Source organism: Bufo bufo, chromosome 6 (genome assembly GCF_905171765.1).
Source record: "Bufo bufo chromosome 6, aBufBuf1.1, whole genome shotgun sequence".
Taxonomy (NCBI): Eukaryota; Metazoa; Chordata; class Amphibia; order Anura; family Bufonidae; genus Bufo; species Bufo bufo.
The window spans coordinates 124,618,982-124,643,871 of NC_053394.1; positions in this window are offsets into that span (position 1 = coordinate 124,618,982).

The following is a 24,890-nucleotide window of genomic DNA, read 5'->3' on the forward strand; positions in this document are numbered from 1 at the left end:
CCTTATACGAAATATCATTGGCTTTCGAGTTTTGGTCTGTAGTTTCTGTTATCAAGTTTTCTAACTCCTATGCATGGTTCTTTTGGCCCCTTTAGGCTACCCTTCGATAAGCAGTTCCGGCATAACTCTGCTGCTTCTAGGTTGGGGGGGTGGAGTATAGGCGTAGGTAGGGGACCCTCTCAGCATGAGCCGATCCGAGCACAAGTGGTAGGCAATTAAGAGTGCCGTATTTGTGTGAGGGGAGGCGGGGCGTTCACTATTTAAACCTGGCCCTCCTCCCCCCACTTGTCGGTTCGAACGATTTCAACCCACCCAGGAGCCCTCCCTTCTTTCAGGTCTCATTATTGGGGTAGCCCCCTTTAGGCTACCCTTCGATAAGCAGTTCCGGCATAACTCTGCTGCTTCTAGGTTGGGGGGGTGGAGTATAGGCGTAGGTAGGGGACCCTCTCAGCATGAGCCGATCCGAGCACAAACATATTTTAAAGACTTTTTGGTGATGTTATTCTTAATTTTCGATGTCAATGTCTATATTGAAAAAAAGCATAAAATTCTGCATTTTTGGCACTGGCCACTAATGCTAATAGTAGGCCTCATTCTTAGTCTGTACAGATCACTTAAATGCAGTTATCTGCTTATCATTATAGGCAGGATGAGAAAGACAGTTTTCACCTCTATATATAGATTACACAGGATCCACCATTCACAATAGGTGATATCACAGCTTATCAGCTCCCTCCTGACCGCTGCACATGACTAAAAAACTCTCCCATAGAAGTCAAAGAGGTCTCCTCCAGACTTTTCCGTCTATGACCCATGGTGGTTTTTGTAAAGTACATCTCTAAATGCTGTTAATGGGAATCTGTCACCAGATATGTCACAATAACAGTCTCACCTGAGACATGTTCACTTAACAAAGAGAATCAAACAAGCATTCAGAAGAGCTCACCGACTATAACCACCTAGCTGTAAAATTGCAATATTTAATAAATGGCTGGCTCTATTTCGAATATAACAATCTTTTATTATCTATACCATAAAATATCAAAATGGAATACATTCAAAGCTAAAACATATAATAATAGCATACATGATAATATTTATCACTTGATAGCAAAAGTAATAACAAGTAGTAGTCCCAGTCCTATTGTGGAGCTCTCGCAATTTCTTGGAACCAATATTTAAAATCTAGCGGTTTCTATTGCGTTTTTTTTATTGCCATTTTGATTGAGCACTATGGTCCTCCAGTTACATTTATTTCAGAGAATGTTCTTTTGTATCAAGAGATGTTACTTTGTGATGTTAGATTAGAAATTTAATGTCTCCTGTATTGCACCTTCCTTATGCCGTATGTTCAAGTGTTATTGGTTGCGATACACAGATGAATTTGTATTTCTTACCGGCATTCAGGAGTTCTCACGCAGCGCTCGTCTGCCATAGTTAATACATACGTGGCTTCTCCCTGTTTAGCCTTTACTTTGAAAACCTCAGTGTCTCCCCGTGTGTTTCTGCGCTGTGACGGCACCTGAATTTTCAGCGCATGCGGGTTGAGATTACAGGGACAATCGAGGATCCTCAGATACCACTATCTTGGCTTTCTTTCCCAAAACGCGTTTCGGAACTCACCCTTTCCTTCTTCAGTAGTCAGAAAATTGTCCTCTAGCAGTCCATGTACCCAGAATGAAACCTATACCAGCCCATAGTTTTTGTAGATTCCAGTCATCATTTACTTGTTACTAAGAATTCCTGCTCTAAATCATATACACTGCTCAAAAAAATAAAGGGAACACAAAAATAACACATCCTAGATCTGAGTTAATTAAATATTCTTCTGAAATACTTTGTTCTTTACATAGTTGAATGTGCTGACAACAAAATCACACAAAAATAAAAAAATGGAAATCAAATTTTTCAACCCATGGAGGTCTGGATTTGGAGTCACACTCAAAAGTAAAGTGGAAAAACACACTACAGGCTGATCCAACTTTGATGTAATGTCCTTAAAACAAGTCAAAATGAGGCTCAGTAGTGTGTGTGGCCTCCACGTGCCTGTATGACCTCCCTACAATGCCTGTGCATGCTCCTGATGAGGTGGCGGACGGTCTCCTGAGGGATCTCCTCCCAGACCTGGTGTCACGGCGGACGTGCACTCAGTATAAACGATAACACACCAACCAGGCTCTGGACGAGAGACAGGGGAAGGGTCACCTCCTAGTAAATCCCTGACCTCTTTCCCTGCACTGCTCAGCCCACAGGCAGACCTTAAAGGTAGGTGTGCTGTGTCAACCAGCCTGGACTAACAAAACCCTGAACTCCCTGAGATGGTGAAGAGGGTAGAAAGGAGCAGCCTGCTCGCACAGAACCTGGATGGGCTAGATGACACAAACAACGAAACTAGAAATGCCACTTATCTCTGAGAGCAGGAACAGACAGCCAACCTTTCCTCCAAACTTCCCAGACCAAAATGAACAGTATAATCCGCTCAGAGCACTTAGCTGGAGGCCATTTAAACTAATGACTCCACCCAGTGCACCTGATGAGAGGCGGATCCAGCACGACACCAAAACAAATACTAAACTCGTGCTGCTATCCTGGCCGACCTCCGCACATCGTCAGAGTGGGGCATGACACCTGGACTAAAGCATCTGCCAACTCCTGGACAGTCTGTGGTGCAACGTGACGTTGGTGGATAGAGCGAGACATGATGTCCCAGATGTGCTCAATTGGATTCAGGTCTGGGGAACGGGCGGGCCAGTCCATAGCATCAATGCCTTCGTCTTGCAGGAACTGCTGACACACTCCAGCCACATGAGGTCTAGCATTGTCTTGCATTAGGAGGAACCAAGGGCCAACTGCACCAGCATATGGTCTCACAAGGGGTCTGAGGATCTCATCTCGGTACCTAATGGCAGTCAGGCTACCTCTGGGGAGCACATGGAGGGCTGTGCGGCCCTCCAAAGAGATGCCACCCCACACCATTACTGACCCAATGCCAAACCGGTCATGCTGGAGGATGTTGCAGGCAGCAGAACGTTCTCCACGGCGTCTCCAAACTCTGTCACGTCTGTCACATGTGCTCAGTGTGAACCTGCTTTCATCTGTGAAGAGCACAGGGCACCAGTGGCGAATTTGCCAATCTTGGTGTTCTCTGGCAAATGCCAAACGTCCTGCACGGTGTTGGGCTGTAAGCACAACCCCCACCTGTGGACGTCGGGCCCTCATATCACCATCATGGAGTCTGTTTCTGACCGTTTGAGCAGACACATGCACATTTGTGGCCTGCTGGAGGTCATTTTGCAGGGCTCTGGCAGTGCTCCTCCTGTTCCTCCTTGCACAAAGGCGGAGGTAGCGGTCCTGCTGCTGGGTTGTTGCCCTCCTACGGCCTCCTCCACGTCTCCTGATGTACTGGCCTGTCTCCTGGTAGCGCCTCCATGCTCTGGACACTACGCTGACAGACACAGCAAACCTTCTTGCCACAGCTCGCATTGATGTGCCATCCTGGATAAGCTGCACTACCTGAGCCACTTGTGTGGGTTGTAGACTCCGTCTCATGCTACCACTAGAGTGAAAGCACCGCCAGCATTCAAAAGTGACCAAAACATCAGCCAGGAAGCATAGGAACTGAGAAGTGGTCTGTAGTCACCACCTGCAGAACCACTCCTTTATTGGGGGTGTCTTGCTAATTGCCTATAATTTCCACCTGTTGTCTATCCCATTTGCACAACAGCATGTGAAATTTATTGTCACTCTGTGTTGCTTCCTAAGTGGACAGTTTAATTTCACAGAAGTGTGATTGACTTGGAGTTACATTGTGTTGTTTAAGTGTTCCCGTTATTTTTTTGAGCAGTGTACATCTGTATCATAAAACTAAGGCTCCCTCTGTCATATCCTGCTTAGGCAGGGCTGCAAAAATCACCTGAAAGGTTCACTTTAAATGGGTTGTCCCACAAAAAATATTCTGCAGTTTTCAAGCATCTGGATCTGAACACTTTTGTAATGGCACAGTCACTGAGCTATTCAATAAAATGTATCTGTATAGCGCCAGCTGCTGTTCTTTTTCTTATTTCTCTGTCCACCTCGTAAGGTGGACACAAATGCCCAGTTAAGGAGAGAGCTTCATTGGAAAGCTGCCAGGGAGCAATTGTCAGTGGCGTTGCTAGGGCTGGTGTCACCTGGTGCGGTAGAAAATGGTGTGACCCCCGCTCAGCAGACCCCCCCCTAGCAGTCAGAGTCTGGTCTCGGGAGGGTCACCTCCAGATTATTTTCTGTCTGCCGCCACAAAACAATGGTGCTTATAGAACAGACTTCACAGTGTAGCGGTATACTGTATATTGTGTGGCACAGTGTAGACTATATGTGTATAACAAACATATTTCATATGAAAACTTACAATTACTTGGCTTGGCCCTTGGGGATCTCGGACACCACTTCAACACTTTGGCCGGGGGATCGGCGGAGCTGATGTTGTGTTTTATCCTAATGAGAAATATTTCATAATAAGGATTTGGAGAAGGGGCAGAGGGATAGCAGAGCAGGGGGAGGGTGGTGCTGCTACTAGGGGGTCATACCATGGGGGAGTAATAAAGCCCACCATAATGCCCCCCCCCCAGTAGTAATAATTCTCCTTATAATGTGCAAAACATACCCCTTTGTAATGCCCCCAGTTGAGCTAATGTTCCCATAGTGCCCCCATAATGTCCCAGTATAAAATACCGCTATATAGTGCCCCCAGTAAATGCCCCCATAGTGCTCCTCTCCCCCCTTCCTGCTAGTGCCCCCCATAATGTACCAGTATAAAATGCCCCATATATAGTTCCCCAGTAGATCCCCTCAGTGTCCGGCCTCTGATAGGCTGCCGGCCTAGTGTCCCCCATAATGCCCCCCAATAATGTGCCAGTAAGTGTCCCCATAGATGCCCCCCATCATGTGCCAGTATCAAGTGCCTCTCTCCTCCCCCCCACATGTCCCAGTATCATAGTGCCATCTCCCCCCCAATGTGCCAGTATCAATTGCCTCTCTCCTTCCCACCACATGTCCCAGTATCATAGTGCCATCCTCCCACAATGTGCCAGTATCAAGTGCCTCTCTCCTTCTCACCCCCCATGTGCCAGTATCATAGTGCCAAACCCCCATGTGCCAGTATCAAGTGCCTCTCTCCCTCCCATGTCCGAGTATCATAATGCCATCTCCTCCCCCCCAAAAAAGTGCCAGTATCAAGTGCCTCTCTCCCCCCCATGTGCCAGTATCATAGTGCCATCTCCCCCCCAATGTGCCAGTATCAAGTGCCTCTCTCCTTCCCACCCCCCATGTGCCAGTATCATGGTGCCAAACCCCCCATGTGCCAGTATCAAGTGCCTTTCTCCCCCCATGTCCGAGTATCATAGTGCCATCTCCCCCCCAAAAAAAAGTGCCAGTATCAAGTGCCTCTCTCCCCCATGTGCCAGTATCATAGTGCCATCTCCCCCCCAATGTGCCAGTATTAAGTGCCTCTCTCCTCCTCCCGCATGTGCCAGTATCATAGTGCCATCTCCCCCCCAAAAAAGTGCCAGTATCAAGTGCCTCTCTCCTTCCCACCCCCCATGTGCCAGTATTATAGTGCCAAACCCCCTCATGTCCCAGTATCATAGTGCCATCTCCCCCCCAAAATAAAGTGCCAGTATCAAGTGCCTCCCCCCCATGTGCCAGTATCATAGTGCCATCTTCCCCCCAAAAAAGTGCCAGTATCAAGTGCCTCTCTCCTTCCCACCCCCCATGTGCCAGTATCATAGTGCCAACCCCCCCATGTCCCAGTATCATAGTGCCACCCCCCAAAATAAAGTGCCAGTATCAAGTGCCTCCCCCCATGTGCCAGTATCATAGTGCCATCCCCCCCCCCCCAAAAGTGCCAGTATCAAGTTCCTCTCTCCTTCCCACCCATGTGCCAGTATCATAGTGCCAAACACCCCCATTTCCCAGTATCAAATGCCAAACCCCCCCATGTGCCTGTATCATAGTGCCATCTCCCGCCCCCCACACAAAAGTGCCAGTATCAAGTGTCTCTCTCCTTCCCACCCCCCATGTGCCAGTATCATAGTGCCAAACCCCCCCATGTGCCAGTATCAAGTGCCAACCCCCCCCATGTGCCAGTATCATAGTGCCATCTCCCCCCCCAAAAGTGCCAGTATCAAGTGCCTCTCTCCTTTCCACCCCCCATGTGCCAGTATCATAGTGCCACCCCCCCCCATGTGCCAGTATCAAGTGCCAAACCCCCCCATGTGCCAGTATCAATATATAAAAAAAAAAAACTTATACTTACCTCCATGTCAGCGATGCGATGCAGCCCTTTTCCTGTGTCCCGCCCTGTATGTCCATATATGGAGTCAGTGCTTGTGTATTCCAATTTAACCTGTACTTCAGAAAAGTTTCTACTGGGATTCGAACCCATGACCTTCTGTATCAGAGGCAAAGCACTTACCCACACAGCCATAAGAGCTGCCTTGCCACTGACTGAAAAAATATGAGACTTCTACTGTTATAGCTGGCTAAGTGTACATCTATACACATGACAGCTGCCCTATCACACCCAGCACTGCTATATCTCTATATGACAGCTGTCCCAGCACACTCAGCTCTGCTATATCTCTATATATGATGTACACTTAGCCAGCTATAACAGTAGAAGTCTCATATTTTTTCAGTCAGGTGCAATGCAGCTCTTATGGCTATGTGGGTAAGTGCTTTGCCTCTGATACAGAAGGTCATGGGTTCGAATCCCAGACACATCCTCTCCTGAGGATGGCAATACAGATGACTATGCCTGGGATTCGTAAATGCCTGGTGTTACCCGGTGCGGCCCGCAATGCCACTGGAAATTGTAGCAATGAATGAGGAACAGGGCTGGTTTTTGCTTTGTTAGAACTATATGATGTCTGATTTTAATTTTTTGCATTAATTATAATCATGGAATGACCCCTTTAAAGGTAGTCTGTCACCAACTTCACATGTTTCAAACTGCTTATGTAGCTCTGTGGGACACTCATGTTACCTTTGTTTAGTTTGTGAGAGTCTCCAAAGCACTAAAAACAAAGTTTGAAATATATGCAAATGAGCCATTGCAAGTGCCCATGCCACCTGACCTTACTCTCGGCTAACTCTTCCCCTGTGCATCCTCTGGCCAGCACTGTATTCTTCTGACATCATTCTCTCCGGCAGCTGAAATCCTGCACTTGTGATCGATCGTTTGCATATCTTAGTTTTTGGTGACTCTCACAAACTAAAAGAAGGTAACATGAGTGGCATGTATTTGTGTCCCACAGAGCTATATAATCAGTTTGAAACGTGTCAAGTTGGTTACAGACTCCCTTTAACTCCTTCAGGACCCTCGCATTTTTCACCTTGAAGGGGTTCTGCAGTTTAGCATCTGATCGGCGGGGGTCCGACCCCTGGGACCCCCGCCGATCAGCTGTTTTAGAAGGCAGCGGCACTGGCAGTGACATCACGACTAGTATCAACTGGCCTGGGCGTGGCTAAGCTCTGTTTACTTGAATGGAGCTTAGCCCCGCCCAGGCCAGTGATACTAGTCGTGATGTTACTGGGCCTGCGGTAAACAGTGAGAAGGCCGCGGCACTACTGCCAGCGCCGCTGCCTTCTCAAACAACTGGTCGGCAGGGGTCGGCAGGGGTCCTAGGTGTCGGAACCCCGCCGATCAGATGCTGATTGCAGAAGTAGTGAAGTGCAGAACCCCTTTAAGGACCAGGCCATTTTTTGGAAATCTGACATGTGTCACTTTATATGGTAATAACTTTGGAACGCTTTAATTTTCCAAGCCATTCTGAGACTATTTTCGCATGACACATTGTACTTTATGATAGTGGTAAATTTTTGTCAAAATGCTTCATTTTTATTTTTTTTAATATCCCAAATTTACCTCAAAATTTGAAAAATTCGCAACTTTTCAAATTTCAATTTCTCTGCTTTTAAAACAGATAGTGATACCTCATATAATACACTGCTCAAAAAAATAAAGGGAACACTTAAACAACACAATGTAGCTCCAAGTCAATCACACTTCTGTGAAATCAAACTGTCCACTTAGGAAGCAACACTGAGTAACAATCAATTTCACATGCTGTTGTGCAAATGGGATAGAAAACAGGTGGAAATTATAGGCAATTAGCAAGACACCCTCAATAAAGGAGTGGTTCTGCAGGTGGTGACCACAGAACACTTCTCAGTTCCTATGCTTCCTGGCTAATGTTTTGGTCACTTTTGAATGCTGGCGGTGCTTTCACTTTAGTGGTAGCATGAGACGGAGTCTACAACCCACACAAGTGGCTCAGGTAGTGCAGCTTATCCAGGATGGCACATCAATGCGAGCTGTGGCAGGAAGGTTTGCTGTGTCTGTCAGCGTAGTGTCCAGAGCATGGAGGCGCTACCAGGAGACAGGCCAGTACATCAGGAGACGCGGGGGAGGCCATAGGAGGGCAACAACCCAGCAGCAGGACCGCTACCTCCGCCTTTGTGCAAGGAGGAACAGGAGGAGCACTGCCAGAGCCCTGCAAAATGACCTCCAGCAGGCCACAAATGTGCATGTGTCTGCTCAAACGGTCAGAAACAGACTCCATGATGGTGATATGAGGGCCTGACGTCCACAGGTGGGGGTTGTGCTTACAGCCCAACACCGTGCAGGACGTTTGGCATTTGCCAGAGAACACCAAGATTGGCAAATTCGCCACTGGCGCCCTGTGCTCTTCACAGATGAAAGCAGGTTCACACTAAGCACATGTGACAGACGTGACAGAGTCTGGAGACGCCGCGGAGAACGTTCTGCTGCCTGCAACATCCTCCAGCATGACCGGTTTGGCATTGGGTCAGTAATGGTGTGGGGTGGCATTTTTTGGAGGGCCGCACAGCCCTCCATGTGCTCGCCAGAGGTAGCCTGACTGCCATTAGGTACCGAGATGAGATCCTCAGACCCCTTGTGAGACCATATGCTGGTGCGGTTGGCCCTGGGTTCCTCCTAATGCCAGACAATGCTAGACCTCATGTGGCTGGAGTGTGTCAGCAGTTCCTGCAAGACGAAGGCATTGATGCTATGGACTGGCCCGCCCGTTCCCCAGACCTGAATCCAATTGAGCACATCTGGGACATCATGTCTCGCTCTATCCACCAACGTCACGTTGCACCACAGACTGTCCAGGAGTTGGCAGAAGCTTTAGTCCAGGTCTGGGAGGAGATCCCTCAGGAGACCGTCCGCCACCTCATCAGGAGCATGCACAGGCGTTGTAGGGAGGTCATACAGGCACGTGGAGGCCACACACACTACTGAGCCTCATTTTGACTTGTTTTAAGGACATTACATCAAAGTTGGATCAGCCTGTAGTGTGTTTTTCCACTTTAATTTTGAGTGTGACTCCAAATCCAGACCTCCATGGGTTGAAAAATTTGATTTCCATTTTTTAATTTTTGTGTGATTTTGTTGTCAGCACATTCAACTATGTAAAGAACAAAGTATTTCAGAAGAATATTTAATTAACTCAGATCTAGGATGTGTTATTTTTGTGTTCCCTTTATTTTTTTGAGCAGTGTAGTTATTACTTTACATTCCCCATATGTCTACTTTATGTTTGGATAATTTTGTGAATGCCATTTTATGTTTTGAGGACGTTAGAAGGTTTAGAAGCAAATTTTAAAAATTTTCTGAAAATTTCAAAAACCCACTTTATAAGGACCAGTTCAAGTCTGAAGTCTCTTTGTGGAGCTTGCATAATAAAAACCACTCATAAACGGCCCCATTTTAGAAACTACACCCCTCAAGGTATTCAAAACTGATTTTACAAACTTAGTTAACCCTTTAGGTGTTCCACAAGAATTAAAGGAAAATGTAGATGAAATTTCAGAATTTCACTTTTTTGGCAGATTTTACATTTTAATCCATTTTTTCCAGTAACACAGCAAGGGTTAACAGCCAAAAAAAACACAATATTTTTTACCCTGATTCTGTAGTTTACATAAACACCCCATTTGTGATCGTAAACTGCTGTACAGGCACATGGCAGGCCGCAGAAGGAAAGGAACTCCATATAGTGTATAGGGCTAATTTCACTGGGATCATTTTAAGTTGCCATGTCACATTTCAAGACCCTTTGAGTAGAAACTCCAAAAAAGTGAGTATTTTGGAAAGTACATCCCTCAAGGTATTCAAAACTTATTTTGCAAACTTTTTTAACCCTTTACGTCTTTTACAAGAATAAAAGGAAAATGCACATGAAATTTCAGAATTTTATCTTTTTGGCAGATTTTTCATTTTAATCCATTTTTTTCGGTAATAAAGCATGTGTTAACAGCCAAACAAAACGTATTTATTACTCTGATTCTGTAGTTTACAGAAACACCCCATTCATACAGATCCCAAATACATTTTGGTGCATGAGACTTTAGGGTAGTTTGTGTTTGTACATATAAATCATTTTTATACAGACTTTTTTTTTTCATTTTTTGTTTTACAGGAGAATTTGTACAGAAACAAAATGAAAGACTATATACATCAGTTTATGAAGATAACTACAAAAAGGTAAATAGTTTCCAACAAAAGGTTAACATTACGTTGTACAGTTCATTACATTACTAAAGTAGGAAAGCCTACGTTTTCTTACCAACATGGTTCATAGATCAGCTGATCATGTGAAGTAATAGAACTGGAAGCGAATGTAACAATGACTGTTCGGTGTACTGTTAATGCAGGAAAAGTTCAACAATAAAATGATTGTCTGTAGCTGGAGATGAGCAAATCAGTTTGTGAATAATTGGATCCGTTATGATGAGTTTTGCAAAAGTTTCAGATTTCAACTAATCCAAAACTTTTGGGATTAGACCAACACAAATCCTCATAATGGTGACCAGAAGATGAAAATGAGGCTTTCCAATAATGCCTTGCAAACAGCCATCTCCCTAACAAAGTCCATCATGAGGGACTATGTGGTTGACTCAGTGGTTGAGTCATAGCCACTATCAAGCCCAACCAGAAACTGCTCCTTTGTGGGGATACACATACGTAGGAGAGAGAACACAACACACAATACAATTAGATACTGGATTAGTATCAATTGTGGCGTTTCATAGTAAAGATAAGAGAATAGTTTAGATTTACAATAAATTGATAGAGAGATAGATTTAGGAGAGAGATAGGAGACTCAGTCAGCCATTGCTGCTGCAGCTATACAATTGAATTTCATACATTGATTTGTTAATCACAACTCTTCATCACATTATTCACACACTTTCCTCAATCCTAGAAGACCTTAAGGTGGATTAAGATGGGCCGACTGAGCGGCCAATTGTCAGTAAGGAAACGTTCCTTCCTGACAGTCGGCTACTCGTTCTACTAGATCACTTCACTACTTCACTGCATGATGATGAGGGATCACTATAGGGATCCCTTGTCCTCATACAGAATCATGGCTTCTGAGCAGCAGATCGCTCTTTAGACCACTCAATCTGCTGCTCAGAAGCCATGATCGGTGGTGCCTGCATGAACGACAGGATCACCCAATAGACAAGCGTTTTGGTCATTCATCGGGTGATCGACGGCACATTTAGATGGCCAGATGATTGGGAACGACTGTGTGCATGAACGGTCATTCCCGATAATCTAGATGATTACTGGTGCCTCTAAATCCACCTTAAGAGTGTCATACATGACTTTCAGGGCAACTGGGGCAAATCAAATCTGATGACTGGTGCAATCGAATCAGACCCAAAACGAATATTAAGAAATTTGCTCACCTCTATTTATAGTTGACCTTCATTGATCATGCTACTTTCACATTCACAATACTTACTGGTACCTAGCAGATGGCTCCTGCAAAAGCTGATGCTAATCAACAGTAATACCTAATGGCCAGAGAAGACTTTCCTCACTGGCAGCAATGGGGTTTATCCTGATGGAAACATCCATCGGAATCTCTGCAATGATGTTTGAAACCATTGATGGTTGAAAAGGTTGAAAAGTTGTTCTATGTAAATCAGCCATTAAAGTTAATCAAATTTCCCTCTTTCAGCATTTAGGCTTGTACATACTGTGTGTGCATGCTGCTGACAGTTACTACCATGCACATTACATGAAGAACTGTTTTGTTTCTAGTTGGTCTAGAGGCTTTTTGTGTTCATATTCATCCTGACCTGACATATAGTATCTCATCACAAATGCATTTTAATCCTTCCTACGTTATAGAAAATAACAAAAGACATTGAGGAAGTTTCCCGAAGAATGAATCTGTTCACCATTAAAAAACTACTGAAATTAAGACACAAAAACCTATTGGCGGTAGAAGAAATACTATGTGACTCTTTTACAACTACTCTGGTAATGTACAGTTACAAGACTTACGATTGTATGACGTACTGATGTAATTTTCAATTTTACATGTCAATATCTAAATAAAAAATAAAAAAATCCTGCAGTTTTTGCACTGGCCACTAAGCCTAATAATAGGCGCCACTTCTGTACAGATCACTTTGCTGCAGTTTTCTGCTTATCATTACAGGAAGGATTAGAATAATATAAATATATATATATATATATATATATGCACACACAGTTACAAGAAAAGGTATGTGAACCCCTTGGAATTATATGGATTTCTGCACAAATTGGTCATAAAATGTGATCTGATCTTCATCTAAGTCACAACAATAGACAATTACAGTCTGCTTAAACTAATAACACACAAATAATAAAAATGTTACCATGTTTTTATTGAACACACCATGTAAACATTCACAGTGCAGGTGGAAAAAGTATGCGAACCCTTGGATTTAATAACTGGTTGAACCTCCTTTGGCAGCAAGAACTTCAACCAAACGTTTCCTGTAGTTGCAGATCAGACGTGCACAACGGTCAGGAGTAATTCATGACCATTCCTCTTTACAGAACTGTTTCAGTTCAGCAATATTCTTGAGATGTCTCGTGTGAATCGCTTTCTTGAGGTCATGCCACAGCATCTCAATCGGGTTGAGGTCAGGACTCTGACTGGGCCACTCCAGAAGGCGTATTTTCTACTGTTTAAGCCATTCTGTTGTTGATTTACTTCTATGCTTTGGGTCGTTGTCCTGTTGCAACACCCATCTTCTGTTGAGCTTCAGCTGGTGGACAGATGGCCTTAAGTTCTCCTGCAAAATGTCTTGATAAACTTGGGAATTAATTTTTCCTTTGACGATAGCAATCCGTCCAGGCCCTGACGCAGCAAAGCAGCCCCAAACCATGATGCCCCCACCACCATACTTCACAGTTGGGATTAGGTTTTGATGTTGGTGTGCTGTGCCTCTTTTTCTCCACACATAGTGTTGTGTGTTTCTTCCAAACAACTCAACTTTGTTTTCATCTGACCACAGAATATTTTGCCAGTACTGCTGTGGATCATCCAGGTGCTCTTGTGCAAACTGTAAACGTTCAGCAATGGGTTTTTTTTGGACAGCAGTGGCTTCCTCTGTGGTATCCTCCCATGAAATCCATTCTTGTTTAGTATTTTACGTATCGTAGATTCGCTAACAGGGATGTTAGCATATGCCAGAGACTTTTTTAATTCTTTAGCTGACACTCTAGGATTCTTCTTGCAGTCATCTTTACAGGACGGCCATTCCTAGGGAGAGTAGCAGCAGTGCTGAACTTTCTCCATTTATAGACAATTTTTCTTACTGTGGACTGATGAACAGCAAGGCTTTTGGAGATACTTTTATAACCCTTATCAGCTTTATGCTAACAACAATTCTTAATCGTAGGTCTTCTGAGAGCTCTTTTGTGCGAGGCATCATTCACATCAGGCAATGCTTCTTGTGAAAAGCAAACCCAGAACTGGTGTGTGTTTTTTATAGGGCAGGGAAGCTGTAACCAACACCTCCAATCTCATCTCATTTATTGGACTCCAGTTGGCTGACACCTCACTCCAATTAGCTCTTAGAGATGTCATTAGTCTAGGGGTTCACATACTTTTTCCGCTTGCACTGTGAATGTTTACATGGTGTGTTCAATAAAAACATGGTAACATTTAATTCTTTGTGTGTTATTAGTTTAAGCAGACTGTGATTGTCTATTGTTGTGACTTAGATGAAGATCAGATCACATTTTATGACCAATTTGTGCAGAAATCCATATCATTCCAAAGGGTTCACATACTTTTTCTTGCAAATGTATATATACACAATAGGTGATATCACAGCTTATGTACTCCCTCCTGACCTGTGCACATGTCACAGAGCATGTTTAGAAAAATCTTCTTTTCACTTTACTCCTCCCCAGTCTCTGCCTTTGCCCGCCCTCCAAGTCTCTTGCCTCATCGATAGGTCCGAACTTGGAGGGCGGGCAAAGGAAGAGGCTGGGGAGGAGTAAAGTGAAAAGAAGGCAGAGCAGCTTGGGCACCAACACACTGAACGCCGCCCCTGGGCACTTGCGAGTGCTCATTTGCATATGAATTAAACGTAGTTTTTCCTGCTGGTGCAAGTCTAAAGAAAAGAACAAAGGTACCGTTATAATCTTGTGTAGGTGTGCTACAGAGCCATGTAAGCACTGTATATGGCCAAATGGAGGTGACAGACTCCCTTTAAAGCAAATCTCTACTGTAAATGCTGTTAAGAACAGCTTAGGCAAGATGGCTGTTCCCATAATTAAGTCCAGGAAATAAAATAAATTAATCTACAATCAGAAAATAAAAATAGATTAGAAAATAATTTCAGTAATGCATTCACATTAACATCACCTAGATTTCACAGTATAACACAGTTCCACACTATTTTCGCTGTACATTGTCTTAACGCCTTTTTGTATTTACAAACTAACAATCTAACAAGATATAAAAATATAAAAATACAAATAAAAGGTAATCTGTTTATAGTAGTTATTTGGTATCTCTTATCCAGGCCTATTCTTTGTCTGAAGGACATTTGGTTCCATTGGATGTAATTGAGGAATATAATAGTATGGTTGAACTCTTCTCGTACATTGTGCAGATTGCAGCTGCTTTGAGAGAATTACATTTGAATAACATTATACACTGTGATCTGAGATGCAAACACATCTATGTGAACAGACCAAAGGTATTCGTGCGTTCTTCTTTCACAAATGTTGGCTTTTGTATATGTATATTTTATAAATGGCCGGACAGATCCTTCCATAATGTATTCCTCCGCTCTCACATTATAAACTTCTGTAAGATAGACAGACAGAGAGACAGATAGCTAGATATATACAGAAGATACTGAAGACAGACATACAAGCAGACAGACACAGAGATAGATAGAGACAGACAGATAATAATAGATATTATAGAAAGATACGTAGGAAGATAGATACTGTAGATAGAAGATAGATAGATCAATACTGTAGGTAGATGATAGATAGGTAGATTGATACATTAGATAGATACAAAGATAGATACATTTCCAATGTAATGGCACAGATAATTCTATATCATTTTTCCTATACTAGGGTACTCTGAAGCTCAGCCATTTGGGAAGTGCAGTTCGTTTGGAGAATGACCAAGCATTCATTATTAAAATGATGCCTTTACCCAGTGAAAAATGGTATATTATGCACAATACATTTTTGTTATTTTGAGCTGCTCTTTTGGATTGAAATCTAGTGGTGTCAGTGGAGTACCGTATATTGACCAAATAGTCATGTTAATGGATTAGAACCACCTTAAGATGATGTGTTCTTGGTAATAAGGCTCATTACCCTGCTAGAAATAACCATTTGCAATTGCGGGCAAGAATAGGACATGCACTATCTTTCTTGAGGAACGGAACTATGGATGCGGACAGCACACGGTGTGCTGTCCGCATCTTTTGCGGCCCCATTGAAATGAATGGATCCGCACCCGTTTCGCAAAATTTCGGAATGGATGCAGACTTATTTATACAGTCGTGTGATTGAGCCCTTAGGTTGCATTTTCTTGGGACAGTTTTGACCCCATAGAATTGAATGGGGCTTCAGTGAAAAACGCATTGGATTCGGCTTTCTTTTTCACGCGCATGAAAAAGACATGAAAACAGATTGCACACACGTAGAAAACAACTGAATGCAATCGCAGACAAAACTGACTGAACTTGCTTGCAAAATGGTGAGAGTTTAACTGAACGCGCCCTGAATGGATCCTGAGCCAATCCGTATCGTTCATGTGAAAGAGGCCTAATACCCGTCTTAATAAATGCAATCTAAATATTTTACAAAATGTATATACTCTTACACAGTAACTGCATTATTCTACAGGTCTGCACCTGAAGTTAGGGAAAGGGGCAAATACTCGAAAGCATCAGACATATTCAGCCTGGCAGCTGTGCTCTGGGAACTAATCAGCAAAGATGAGAATGTCAGGCAAGCCAGACTTCCACTGCCATTGCATAAGGACTGCAGTCACATGGTATGTTATAGGGTGACTTAAAAAAACCTGCTACCATGAAAATCTGTGTAATCTGCAGGCAGGACATGAGAAGACTGATGTATAGTTTGATGGGAAAAGATTCAACACAACTTATAATGTGCACATTTAAATCTCTGCACTCTCTGACTTAAATTGTACATGGGCCGCATTCCCTGTGTAAGTGTGAGACGAGGAAACAGCTCTCATTGTCTGAACACTGTTTGTACAAACTGAAAAGAATGGTGTGGTATTAAACAGGCAGAAAGTGCTCAAACACACATGCAGTTGTGCATATATATAGGGGAGCAAATCCTGCACTTGTGGCCCGTTGCTAATGACGATCCCCAGCAAAAATGCATACAGTGGAGGATGCCCGCAGCGAACCACAAGTACCACAATAGACATCCTACACAAGATAGCAATTATGTGGATGTTATAATCAATATAACAATATAACAAAATAATAGCAAAGACAGGTGCACTCTGCGGTCTTACTAAACCCTCAAACTGATTTCAAAATTGAGAGATTAGCCAACATGTCCTACGGTGTAGGACATGTCTGAGCCCGGGCACCGCACCAAGGTTTCTCAAGTAGCACTCACCTACCTGTGCCATGTGGGCAATACCAGGAGCCAGTGGGCAAATTACAGGAGCATGAGGCCGACTAACAAACAACTCACCAGTTACCTCCAGCATGTAACCATGCTAGCAATGGGAGGAGGGAGGAGTCTGCGAGTCCCACTCAAGACTGACTGGTATGGCCCAGGCCTCGCAGGTGCACCTAAATGTAGCCTGTAGATGGAAATAATTTAAATTGGAGTTTATACACCTCCAGGCATCTCTATATATACAAACTGAAAATAATGGCGTGGTATTAAACAGGCAGGAACGCTGTTTGTATAGATTAAATTAAATGATCTGGACTCACATTCTACTGTATGGCCAAAAGATGCAGCTGTTTCCTAAACACAGCTAAAAGTCTGCATATATTTCCATATTCATGAGAGGTGGAGTTTCAGAGCCTGGAGAAGAAAAGGAAGCAGCCATCTTAGAGGAAGCTGAGACTGAGGAACTGTGTGAGTAGAGGATCCGATGGCATCCAGGTGTGGGAGCATACCTCAGTAACCAGAGCTGCAGCTAAGTGTAGCTGATCGTGTCCAAGACCCTGATCCTGTCCAGAGGAATGAGGATTGCTTCCAGGAACGCTGATGAGAGCTGAGAATCAAAGCTATATACACTGTGGTACCGCATGCTTGTTGGAGAGGAATTTGTTCTGTTCAGAGTCACCAGCGGATGCAGAGCAGACCCGGGTCGGTAAGATCGTGCACATACCTCATTACAGTGTTGGCGCCTAGAGACTGAGACCAGGCCTGTAGTTAGTTAGATGGGGTCTCTGTTTGTGTCAGGCCACAATTGTTGCTATTGCTCATTGCAAGGACTCCATAATTTAAAGGGATATTTTCACACTGGAGAGCTGATAAACTTCCTCACAAACTCAAGCCAGGCTGAAGTTTTGCTCAGAAGGAATACTCAGGCACGTGCTACAACACCAGTTATGGGAGGGCGTATACTGTAGAGCTTTGTAAGACTGTAAGCTCTTGTGCTGCACCGCAGGCTAGCCCGCACCACACACTCATACAGTTATTCTTGTTTTTAGGGTAATAACAGGTAAGGTGTGGCGTTTAATCATGCCCGCGAGTAGGTAAATTACAACGCTTTCCTGCTGCATCCATCGGAGGGTGCCACACTGTGCAGCACAAGGGTCTCAGCCTTTGAGCTATGTAAATGTATGTTAATTTATTGTATGTTCCCAGCATTTGTGGTTTTGTTTGTTACCACGTTTAAGTAAAATTCTGTTTTGGCAAAAGCTGGTGGTGGAGTTGTTTTCCTCGTTCGTGACTTCACTGTTTCCTTGGGAGCCCAACCCGGTACACGGATTACAACAGTGTGTATACAGAGATAGCTGTCAGTCTCTGATTAGACAGTCTCTGTGTACAGTCATGGCCAAAAGTTTTGAGAATTACATAAATATTGGAAATTGGAAAAGTTGCTACTTAAGTTTTTATAATAGCAATTTGCATATACTCCAAAATGTTATGAAGAGTGATCAGATGAATTGCATAGTCCTTCTTTGCCATGAAAATTAACTTAATCCCCAAAAAAACTTTCCACTGCATTTTATTGCTGTCATTAAAGGACCTGCTGAGATCATTTCAGTAATCGTCTTGTTAACTCAGGTGAGAATGTTGACGAGCACAAGGCTGGAGATCATTATGTCAGGCTGATTGGGTTAAAATGGCAGACTTGACCTGTTAAAAGGAGGGTGATGCTTGAAATCATTGTTCTTCCATTGTTAACCATGGTGACCTGCTAAGAAACGCATGCAGCCATCATTGCGTTGCATAAAAATGGCTTTACAGGCAAGGGTATTGTGGCTACTAAGATTGCACCTCAATCAATAATTTATAGGATCATCAAGAACTTCAAGGAAAGAGGTTAAATTCAAGAAAGTCCAGCAAGCGCCAGGATCGTCTCCTAAAGAGGATTCAGCTGCAGGATCGGAGTGCCACCAGTGCAGAGCTTGCTCAGGAATGGCAGCAGGCAGGTGTGAGCGCATCTGCACGCACAGTGAGGTGAAGACTTTTGGAAGATGGCCTGGTGTCAAGAAGGGCAGCAAAGAAGCCACTTCTCTCAAAAAAAAACATCATTGATCTTCTGCAGAAAATATGGTGAATGGACTGCTGAGGACTGGGGCAAAGTCATATTCTCAGATGAAGCCTCTTTCCGATTGTTCGGGGCATCAGGAAAAAGGCTTGTCCGGAGAAGAAAAGGTGAGCGCTACCATCAGTCCTGTGTCATGCCAACAGTAAAGCACCTGAGACCATTCATGTGTGGGGTTGCTTCTCATCCAAGGGAGTGGGCTCACTCACAATTTTGCCCAAAAACACAGCCATGAATAAAGAATGGTACCAAAACACCCTCCAACAGCAACTTCTTCCAACAATCCAACAACAGTTTGGTGAAGAACAATGCATTTTCCAGCACGATGGAGCACCGTGCCATAAGGCAAAAGTGATAACAAGTGGCTCGGGAACCAAAACATTGACATTTTGGGTCCATGGCCTGGAAACTCCCCAGATCTTAATCCCATTGAGAACTTGTGGTCAATCCTCAAGATGCGGGTGGACAAACAAAAACCCACTAATTCTGACAAACTCCAAGAAGTGATTATGAAAGAATGGGTTGCTATCAGTCAGGAATTGGCCCAGAAGTTGATTGAGAGCATGCCCAGTCGAATTGCAGAGGTCCTGAAAAAGAAGGGCCAACACTGCAAATACTGACTCTTTGCATAAATGTCATGTAATTGTCGATAAAAGCCTTTGAAACGTATGAAGTGCGTGTAATTATATTTCACTACATCACAGAAACAACTGAAACAAATATGTAAAAGCAGTTCAGCAGCAAACTTTGTGAAAACTAATATTTATGTCATTCTCAAAACTTTTGGCCACGACTGTACAACTGAGCTCAGAAAGAGCTTTACCCACAAAACTATACATCAATCTGCTCAGCTCCTCCTGTTCTATAAGGCTACTTTCACACTGGCGCCAGCAGGGTCCGGCAGGCTGTTCTGGCAGGGGAACAACCTGCCGGATCCGTGCTAACGCTAGCCCACCATGCCGCACTATAATGGGGGCAGGCCGGTAGTCCGGTCGCAGTACGACAAAGAAGCCGAGAGGCGGCCGGACAAAAAACGCAGCATCCTGTAGTTTTTGTCCAGCCGCCTCTCGGCATGTTTATAGTGAATGGGGTCAGAGTGGACTTCTGGCAGCATGGTGGGCTAGCATTTGCACGGATCCGGTAGGCTGTTTCCCCGCTGGAACAGCCTGCTGGACCCTGCTGCCGCCAGTGTGAAAGTAGCCTAACATGCTGCCTGCAGATTACACTGCATTTCATGGTGAAGGGTTTTGTTTTTAAAGTTAGCACTGCTATGCACAGGACAACGGGTTGGAATGCAACATGTGCAAAAAAATATTGATATGTATTTAATATTATTGTATCATTTGTTTTCATTATCTCACATAATAAAAGAGAGAACTTCAAAGACATAAAGGGTTGCTAAGTAATAATTTTCTAGTTCTCAGACATAAATAGATAAAATATATAACAAATGCTTATGGGGATTTTTTATTTTTTTTCAGGACAGATGTTACTGTATCTTGTATATTTAGTCTGCTGTTCCCTTTTTTTCTAAACAGGAAGTCCACGGTAAAGACAGAAGTGCTGAAACATCACGGACAGATCCAATTTCCCGCTCTGTACATTTATTACAAACCTGCTGGACCCCAAATCCAGCAAAGAGACCTGCTCTTGATGACATTATAGAAGAGATAGAACACATTAATTGCAGCAACGACATATACGGGTAAATTATCTTAACCGTCTTGTTACTGATTTTGAAAAACTATGGTAGAAGACAAGCACAACAATATGGGAGCAACAAAGAATGATTTTAATAAGCTGAAGACATTGACCCTGATTTATCATACGTTCTCTTCAGAATTCTGGCATCAGTTGCAATAGTACATTTGCAACTTTTTGCCTTAGCTTGCACAAAATTTTGCAACTTTTTGCATTTATACACCACTCCAGTTTTGTAATGTGGGTGGAAAAGTGGCCGTGGTTGGCTATGCTAATAAGTTCATCATTGAGACTTTAAAAAAAAAAAAAGTTTCAGTCTCACTCCTGGAAGAGGGTGGAATAGGAAAACTGGAGTAGCTTCTCTAGACAAAAGCGTTAGGTCTAAGGATAAGGGCTCATGCACACAAACTTATTTTCTTTCCGTGTCCATTTAATTTTTTTTGCAGACCTTATGCGGAACCATTCATTCCAACGGGCCTGCAAAAAAAGAAGTTACTCCATGTACATTCTGTTTCCGTATGTCCATTCCGCAAAGAGATAGAACATGTCCTATTATTGTCCGCATTACGGACAAGGATAGGACTGTTCTATTAGGAGCCAGCTGTTCTGCTCTGCAAAATATGGAATGCACACGGACATCATCCGCATTTTTTGCGGATCCGTGTTTTGCAGACTGCATGTGCATGAGGCCTAAAGATTAGTATTATTTTAAAAATGCCTAACAACACTACTTGTTTGCCGCACTGCAGAGGAATGAGTATTTGTTTCCCAATGCATACACTAGCAGTAAGGGAGCATGACTGTAGTATCAGACTACACAGAGTTTGTTTGTAGTCTGTTATCATGCAAATGCATAAGGCTGCAAAGGGGCTGTAGACACAAAATGTTAGCGGATGTTTATTTAAGACTATTTGCAAATTTATTTTGGATACATGGGGAAATGCTTGCTATGGTGGACCTTTTACAACAGTTGAGAAAGAATTGGACAAATTATTGTGAACCAATGTTCCCACAAATGCTCGTTCCCAGTAATTAGCACGACAAACAAGCAAAACGTTCATTTGTCAGGTGATTGTATCTTTGATGTAGCACCCAAAATCAAAGATAGAAGGTGAGAAGCAGCTGTCAGACACTAGTGATGAACGGCAAGGGCGATATTCGAATTCGCGAATATTTTGGGAGAATAATTATCATAAATTCCCGAATTCGAGAATACGCGATTATTTTCTTGATTGCAAAAATCGGAAATGTTATATTCGCGCAATGCAGGCGTGGGTCACTGTTGTTACATGTTTCAAGCTGCTAGAAGTTTCCTGAGACTGGAGAAAATGGTTGGCACAGCAGAACATTACAATAGCTTTATATGTAGATAGAGTGCTCCAATATATTTGCAATTGCGCAAATCAGCAATTAATGATGCACATATTTTTGCGCAATACATGCAACTCCACATTTTAGCAGGTCTGACTACATATTACTAATTGGTGCACTAAGTATTGTTGTGACATCACAGCACTATGTCTGTAGCATGTACAGTCAGGTCCATAAATATTGGGACATCGACACAATTCTAACATTTTTGACTCTAGACACCACCACAATGGATTTGAAATGAAACAAACAAGATTTGCTTTAACTGCAGACTGTCAGCTTTAATTTGAGGGTATTTACATCCAAATCAGGTGAACAGTGCAGAAATTACAACAGTTTGCATATTTGCCTCCCACTTGTTAAGGGACCAAAAGTAATAGGACAGAATAATAATCATAAATCAAACTTTCACTTTTTAATTCTTGGTTGCAAATCCTTGTCACGGATGGTGTACAGGAAACAAGACAATACCATATAAACAATGTCTCTCTGGATCCACAACTAAGGAACAAAGGGAGACCCCTGCAATAGACCTGCCGCTCTCCCTCACTGCTCAGCCTATGCGAACACCCCAAAGGTGGATGGCCGCATATCCACGTTCCTCGGCTATCTATTACCTGAAGACCCTACAATAGTGAAGGGACACGACCACCGGCTCCCTACACTGACACAGAGGGAGTCAGGGTCACCTGGATCCAGAAAAGACAAAATCATAAATACATAAACAGCACTTATCTTGCAGACGACTGACGACTGAGGACTGGGAACTGGGAACTGCATGCGCACACACACTCCAGGAAGTTGTATCATCCGCACACTACTGCATTATGGGGAGGAACTTAAAGGGTAGCAATCAGTCCAACTGCATGACAGCTGAGATAGACTAACGAGATGAGAAACTAAACCAAAACAAAGAAATTCAAGGAGGAGGATCTGAGAAGCTCCTGTGAGCGCTTCTCAGCTGTCTGGCTGTGACAGTACCCCTCCCTCTAGGAGTGGACTCTGGACACTCAGAGCCCACCTTCTCAGGATGGGACCTATGGAAAGCCCTGATGAGACGAGAGGCCTTAATGTCCGTCACTGGGACCCACATCCTCTCCTCAGGACCATAACCCTCCCAATGAACGAGGTACTGGAGGGAACCGCGGACAAGACGAGAATCCACAATCCTAGAGACCTGAAATTCAAGATTTCCATCAACCATAATCGGAGGAGGAGGCAAAGGCGAGGGTACAATAGGTTGAACATAAGGTTTCAATAAGGACTTATGAAAAACATTATGGTTCTTCCAAGTCTGAGGAAGATCAAGACGGTAGGCAACAGGATTGATGACAGACAGGATCTTGTAAGGCCCAATAAACCTAGGACCCAACTTCCAGGAGGGAACCTTCAATTTGATATTCTTGGTAGACAACCACACCAGATCACCAACATTCAGGTCCGGACCAGGCACACGTCTCTTATCCGCCACACGCTTATATCTCTCACTCATGCTCTTTAGATTATCCTGAATCTTTTGCCAAATAGATGACAAAGACGAGGAGAATCTGTCTTCATCAGGCAAACCAGAAGAGCCCTCTCCCGAGAAAGTCCCAAACTGCGGATGGAACCCATATGCACCAAAAAATGGTGACTTATCAGAGGACTCCTGACTACGGTTATTTAAAGCAAACTCAGCAAGAGACAAAAAAGAACACCAATCCTCCTGATTCTCCGCCACAAAACAGCGCAGATATGTCTCCAGATTCTGATTGACGCGCTCTGTCTGGCCATTCGACTGCGGATGGAAAGCAGAAGAGAATGACAACCGAACCCCCAAGCGAGAACAGAAAGCCTTCCAGAATCTGGAAACAAACTGCGTGCCCCTATCAGAGACTATGTCTGAAGGAATCCCATGCAATTTGACAATGTGGTCAATAAATGCCTGCGCCAGCGTCTTAGCATTGGGCAAACCAGGAAAAGGGATAAAATGCACCATTTTGCTAAAACAGTCCACCACCACCAGAATCACAGACTTCCCCGAGGAACGAGGCAAGTCCGTTATGAAGTCCATGGACAGATGTGTCCAAGGACGGGAAGGAATGGGCAAAGGAAGGAGAGGACCTGATGGCCGTAAATGAGGGACCTTGGCACGAGCGCAAGTCTCGCAAGCTGCCACAAAACCCTCAACCGACTTACGAAGCGCAGGCCACCAGAATCTCCGAGCGATGAGATCCAGTGTGGCTCTTGCCCCCGGGTGCCCAGCAAGGACCGTGTCGTGGTGTTCTTTAAAAATCTTGTGTCTCAAAGCGAGAGGCACAAACAACCTCCCAGGAGGACAAAGATCAGGAGCTTCTGACTGTGCTGCCTGCACCTCTGCCTCCAATTCAGGAAAAAGAGCAGAGACCACCACACCTTCAGCCAAAATGGGACCCAGGTCTTCAAAATTCCCACCTCCCGGAAAACAACGTGACAGGGCATCTGCCTTCACATTCTTAACCCCAGGGCGGAACGTAACAACAAAATTAAACCTTGAAAAGAACAAAGACCATCTGGCCTGTCTCGGGTTCAGACGCTTGGCTGACTCCAAGTAGGCCAGATTTTTATGGTCAGTAAACACGGTAATAGGGTGTCTGGCTCCCTCTAGCCAATGGCGCCATTCCTCAAAAGCCAACTTGATGGCCAACAATTCCCTATCTCCCACATCATAATTTCTCTCTGCGGAGG